Source organism: Salmo trutta, chromosome 32 (assembly GCF_901001165.1).
Source record: "Salmo trutta chromosome 32, fSalTru1.1, whole genome shotgun sequence".
In the NCBI taxonomy this organism is placed as follows: Eukaryota; Metazoa; Chordata; class Actinopteri; order Salmoniformes; family Salmonidae; genus Salmo; species Salmo trutta.
In genome coordinates, this window is record NC_042988.1 from 43,958,897 (window position 1) to 43,965,741 (window position 6,845).

Consider the following 6,845-nt stretch of genomic DNA (forward strand, 5'->3'; position numbering starts at 1 on the left):
CAGCACAGCTGGTTGATGCAGCAAGACAATGATCCAAAAAACAATCAAGTCTACTGCTATAATTCAGACTGAGCTTGTGCAAGAGTTGGAATGCAAAAGGGTGTAAATGAGGCCACACACACACAAGATGTTTCTGGGGTGAGGCTTTTCCTGGCAAAACACCAGCGGTGATGAGAAAAGCTGCTGTTAAGGTTTGTTCTCTCCAATTCGCTCAACTAGCTAAACGACATGCCACAGGACCCCACCACTCCACCCAATCCCATGTGGCGGTGATTAACACAACAACCACCTGTTAAGCACTTTGTGATAACTCCGGATGTAAGAAAGGGCTTTATAAAATAAAATGTGATTGACTGGACAACAACAACAACCTGTAACTATAGGAACGGTCCTGGGAGAGGTGACTGTAACTATAGGAACGGTCCTGAGAGAGGTCACTGTAGCTATAGGAACGGTCCTGGGAGAGGTCACTGTAACTATAGGAACGGTCCTGAGAGAGGTCACTGTAGCTATAGGAACGGTCCTGAGAGAGGTCACTGTAACTATAGGAACGGTCCTGGGAGAGACCACTGTAGCTATGGGAACGGTCCTGGGAGAGGTCACTGTATCTATAGGAACGGTCCTGGGAGAGGTCACTGTAGCTATAGGAACGGTCCTGAGAGAGGTCACTGTAACTATAGGAACGGTCCTGGGAGAGACCACTGTAGCTATGGGAACGGTCCTGGGAGAGGTCACTGTATCTATAGGAACGGTCCTGGGAGAGGTCACTGTAACTATAGGAACGGTCCTGGGAGAGGTCACTGTAACTATAGGAACGGTCCTGGGAGAGGTGACTGTAGCTATGGGAACGGTCCTGGGAGAGACCACTGTAACTATAGGAACGGTCCTGGGAGAGACCACTGTAACTATAGGAACGGTCCTGGGAGAGACCACTGTAACTATAGGAACGGTCCTGGGAGAGGTCACTGTAACTATAGGAACGGTCCTGGGAGAGGTCACTGTAACTATAGGAACGGTCCTGGGAGAGGTCACTGTATCTATAGGAACGGTCCTGGGAGAGGTCACTGTAACTATAGGAACGGTCCTGGGAGAGGTCACTGTAACTATAGGAACGGTCCTGGGAGAGACCACTGTAACTATAGGAACGGTCCTGGGAGAGGTCACTGTAACTATAGGAACGGTCCTGGGAGAGACCACTGTAACTATAGGAACGGTCCTGGGAGAGGTCACTGTAACTATAGGAACGGTCCTGGGAGAGGTCACTGTAACTATAGGAACGGTCCTGGGAGAGGTCACTGTAACTATAGGAACGGTCCTGGGAGAGGTCACTGTAACTATAGGAACGGTCCTGGGAGAGACCACTGTAACTATAGGAACGGTCCTGGGAGAGACCACTGTAACTATAGGAACGGTCCTGAGAGAGACCACTGTAACTATAGGAACGGTCCTGGGAGAGGTTACTGTAACTATAGGAACGGTCCTGAGAGAGACCACTGTAACTATAGGAACGGTCCTGAGAGAGACCACTGTAACTATAGGAACGGTCCTGGGAGAGACCACTGACACAGTAGCTCTAGTGTTGTGTAATCACTGCTACAGTGGGGTGGGGGTTATTATTATGGAACACTGCAGATAGTAATGCTGAACAGAGAGGTTCGACAACACAGGGAGGGAGAGAGAGGTCTTCATAACCTGTGATACTGAACAGAGGTTTGACAACACACTCACACACACACAGAGAGAGAAGTCGTCATAACCTGTGTATATATTTTCTACTTGTTTATGAAGGATGCAGCAGCACGGCAAGCAGCTACAGACACCCAGAAACAGGAAGAGGTAACATCAAAGCTCAGAGATAAAGACAGCTACAATCCACAAAACATCCCTTACCCCAGGATACTTCAACTGGTGACTATCATCCCTTACCCCAGGATACTTCAACTGGTGACTATCATCCCTTACCCCAGGATACTTCAACTGGTGACTATCATCCCTTACCCCAGGATACTTCAACTGGTGACTATCATCCCTTACCCCAGGATACTTCAACTGGTGACTATCATCCCTTACCCTAGGATACTTCAACTGGTGACTATCATCCCTTACCCCAGGATACTTCAACTGGTGACTATCATCCCTTACCCCAGGATACTTCAACTGGTGACTATCATCCCTTACCCCAGGATACTTCAACTGGTGACTATCATTCCTTACCCTAGGATACTTCAACTGGTGACTATCATCCCTTACCCCAGGATACTTCAACTGGTGACTATCATCCCTTACCCCAGGATACTTCAACTGGTGACTATCATCCCTTACCCCAGGATACTTCAACTGGTGACTATCATCCCTTACCCTAGGATACTTCAACTGGTGACTATCATCCCTTACCCCAGGATACTTCAACTGGTGACTATCATCCCTTACCCCAGGATACTTCAACTGGTGACTATCATCCCTTACCCCAGAATACTTCAACTGGTGACTATCATCCCTTACCCCAGGATACTTCAACTGGTGACTATCATCCCTTACCCCAGGATACTGGTGACTATCATCCCTTACCCCAGGATACTGGTGACTATCATCCCTTACCCCAGGATACTTCAACTGGTGACTATCATCCCTTACCCCAGGATACTTCAACTGGTGACTATCATCCCTTACCCCAGGATACTGGTGACTATCATCCCTTACCCCAGGATACTTCAACTGGTGACTATCATCCCTTACCTCAGGATACTGGTGACTATCATCCCTTACCCCAGGATACTTCAACTGGTGACTATCATCCCTTACCCTAGGATACTTCAACTGGTGACTATCATCCCTTACCCCAGGATACTTCAACTGGTGACTATCATCCCTTACCTCAGGATACTGGTGACTATCATCCCTTACCCCAGGATACTGGTGACTATCATCCCTTACCCTAGGATACTTCAACTGGTGACTATCATCCCTTACCCTAGGATACTGGTGACTATCATCCCTTACCCCAGGATACTGGTGACTATCATCCCTTACCCCAGGATACTTCAACTGGTGACTATCATCCCTTACCCTAGGATACTTCAACTGGTGACTATGCTGGAAAATGAAGAAAAAGGAGCACTCTGTGTCAATCTGATAGATATTTCATTTGAACTGAAGCCTGTTTTGGGTATACCTTTCCCCCCATATAGACAGAGCTCTCAGAGTGGTGTCTACGGTGTTGTGATCATTGTGTAACATCAAAATGAGACGTTACATGACTCTCTGTAAAAGGTGCTAGATCAACAGAGTTCCTCCAGCCCAACCCTGGGAAGTTCAGTCTACTCTATTCTAGCCTTCCCACACCGTCTGTCCCCGTCTGTCTCTGTAGGGACTTGGAGAGTGCTGGGTGCATCTCAAATGGCACCCTATTCCCTATATAGTGCACTACTTTTGACCAGGACCTATGAGGCTAAAGTAGTGCACTAAATAGGGAATAGGCAAGGTGCCATTTGGGAACACATCAATGCTGTCAGAAGTTGACGTGGTTGTGTACTAAAGCCTTCATGGAGCCAGTGATCCCACAACAACAGTCCCACTCACATGGTCTAAGCTGTGATCTACAGTAACCTGACAGGTTCCCTGTCTAAAGCACTACTTTTGACATCCTTACGATGCATTATAACCACATTATGATGCATTACACAGATCCTATACAGGTAGTTATCGTTATTAATTATTTGGGACTATACCTGCAAACTCTGGACTAAGAAATAATAGATATCCTTAAAGTAAAAGTGTTACCGGCTATTGTTATGCAAATGAATCCTAGCCGCAGTTAGAACCAGAATAAACTGCCTTCCACTGGGCGCAATCAGAAGAGCACTGCACTATTGCACAACAACTGTAGCCTAGTGCCTCATGAACCGGTTCCGACTGGATCAGTCTGGATCCCTTCCGCAGAGAAGAGGCAAGAAGAATTGAGTCTGCCTGTCTGCAGCAGACTACTAGAACGCAGAGTAAAAGCGACACAAAACGAAATGACCATCTATTCTCTAGGCTGCATAGGACAGCAGCGCTACAGTGTAGTGACGTTATAGACTAGTAGCCTGTCTGGCAGCGCAGGTGACCTATTCACTAGCTAGAAAGACTACCTACTCTACTGTATTGTATTGCTAACTGGGATATAGGCAAAAGCGCGCACGTCAACACAGAACGTGTCCAGAGTCATTGCTAACTAAATGCAGATGTGTCTTGCAAAGACGATTGAAAAGCGGCTTTATGAGCCACACAACAGCTAGCGCAGTACCGCGCGGTGGGTTCGACATGTCACATGTCTGTGCGTCCTAGTGTGTGCAGAGTTTTTTGGTGGTTTGTGTGTGTGTGTGTGTGTGTGTGTGTGTGAGAGAGAGAGAGAGAGAGAGAGAGAGAGAGAGATGACAGCGCATAGGGGAACTCACCGAGGCTTCACCCGGTACCGCTGGGAGCTTGGTGTCCGTTTGGGTCGTGCGGTAAGACTGGCTGGCTGAAACACTATGTAAAAACGGTGGAGACGCGTACTGGAAGGATGAACAGAAACACTGCCTTTAAATGATCCATCAGAATCTGTCCTTTTTGCTGGGAGGAGGCGGGTCCACGGGCAGGCTGACTGCGGCTCAGCCAATAGCAGAAGCCGAAGTAGTCAAAAGGAACAAATGCTGGCCAATGAGCGACGTGGCTTCCCAGTTCAGCGGAACTCCAGACGATTCATCGAAGCGAATCATGACATCTACGTTCACGAAGTATCCGTTTCACAGAACAGTGTCAAGGTAGCGGACTGGCTAAACACTAACCACTCAATGATAAAACTAGGAAACGGTATATTGGATTCATAAACGGATTATATCTTGTTATGTCAGAGTCTCAGAGAGCATGCCGGATAACAACCTAGTTTAAATGACTGATGGGCATGGATAAAATGTAGACCTGTGAGCCAGACATACCTTTGCTCCTAGTCAATCATTCATAACGCGTATCAACATTTGCCTAACAAGTTACTGGCTACAGTAGCCTATGGACAGCTTTTCAGATGACACCTTAGCCTTCACTCTCCCGACATCTACTGCAGCCCTCATCCTCCACACACAACACCCGTTCTGCCAGTCACATTCTGTTAAAGGTCCCCAAAGAACACACATCCCTGGGTCGCTCGTCTTTTCAGTTCGCTGCAGCCAGCGACTGGAACGAGCTGCAACAAACACTCAAACTGGACAGTTTTATCTCAATCATGGACACTCTTACTGACAGTTGTGGCTGCTTTGTGTGATGTATTGTTGTCTCTAACTTCTTGACCTTTGTGATGTTGTCTGTGCCCAGTAATGTTTGTACCATGTTGTGTTGCTACCATGTTGTGTTGTCGTCTTAGGTCTCTCTTTATGTAGTTGTGTTGTCTCTCTTGTCGTTATGTGTGTTCTGTCTTATATTTAATCACATTTATTTTGAATCCCAGCCCGTCCCTGCAGGAGGCCTTTTGGTAGGCCGTCATTGTAAATAAGAATTTGTTCTTAACTGGCTTACCTAGTTAAATAAAGGTTCAATAAGTAGAAATACAATTGTGATATATCGGAACATAACATGAAACTGGATATTTCTGTGTGTTAACTGTTGATGAATGCAAATTGTCAGCAACACACATGCACAGATAATCAAAACATATCTGGGTCACACACAACAAACTCAAACAACCAGTGGTGGAAAAAGTACCCAATTGTCATACTGGAGTTAAAGTAAAGGTACTTTAATAGAAAATGACTCTAGTAAAAGTGAAAGTCACCCAGTAAAATACTATTTGCGTAAAAGTAAAAAAGTACCTGGTTTTAAATATATTTAAGTATCAAAAGTAAATGTATAAATCTTTTCAAATTCCTTATATTAAGCAAAGCAGACGGCACCATATTCTTGTTTTTTTAATTTACGGATAGCCAGGGGAATGGCACTGTTTCGTCTCTGTACAGAACACACAGAGCTCCCTCTGCTGGTCACTCTGGGGAATGGCACTGTTTCATCTCTGTACAGAACACAGAGCTCCCTCTGCTGGTCACTCTGGGGAATGGCACTGTTTCGTCTCTGTACAGAACACAGAGCTCCCTCTGCTGGTCACTCTGGGGAATGGCACTGTTTCATCTCTGTACAGAACACACAGAGCTCCCTCTGCTGGTCACTCTGGGGAATGGCACTGTTTCGTCTCTGTACAGAACACAGAGCTCCCTCTGCTGGTCACTCTGGGGAATGGCACTGTTTCATCTCTGTACAGAACACACAGAGCTCCCTCTGCTGGTCACTCTGGGGAATGGCACTGTTTCATCTCTGTACAGAACACACAGAGCTCCCTCTGCTGGTCACTCTGGGGAATGGCACTGTTTCGTCTCTGTACAGAACACACAGAGCTCCCTCTGCTGGTCACTCTGGGGAATGGCACTGTTTCATCTCTGTACAGAACACACAGAGCTCCCTCTGCTGGTCACTCTGGGGAATGGCACTGTTTCATCTCTGTACAGAACACACAGAGCTCCCTCTGCGGGTCACTCTGGGGAATGGCACTGTTTCATCTCTGTACAGAACACACAGAGCTCCCTCTGCTGGTCACTCTGGGGAATGGCACTGTTTCGTCTCTGTACAGAACACAGAGCTCCCTCTGCTGGTCACTCTGGGGAATGGCACTGTTTCGTCTCTGTACAGAACACACAGAGCTCCCTCTGCTGGTCACTCTGGGGAATGGCACTGTTTCGTCTCTGTACAGAACACAGAGCTCCCTCTGCTGGTCACTCTGGGGAATGGCACTGTTTCGTCTCTGTACAGAACACAGAGCTCCCTCTGCTGGTCACTCTGGG

The 6,845-nt window shown here is 47.1% G+C and overlaps 1 protein-coding gene across 1 annotated transcript in view; it reads right to left on the reverse strand.

The window, feature by feature from the left end:
- Positions 1–4,895, reverse strand: part of LOC115171987 (4-aminobutyrate aminotransferase, mitochondrial) — a 66,124-nt gene extending 61,229 nt beyond the window's left edge. Inside the window, exon 1 of the mRNA XM_029729233.1 lies at positions 4,437–4,895. The gene's annotated coding sequence lies outside the window, so the exon portion shown is untranslated. The remainder of the gene's footprint in view (positions 1–4,436) is intronic.
- Between the last annotated feature and the right edge of the window lie 1,950 nt (positions 4,896–6,845).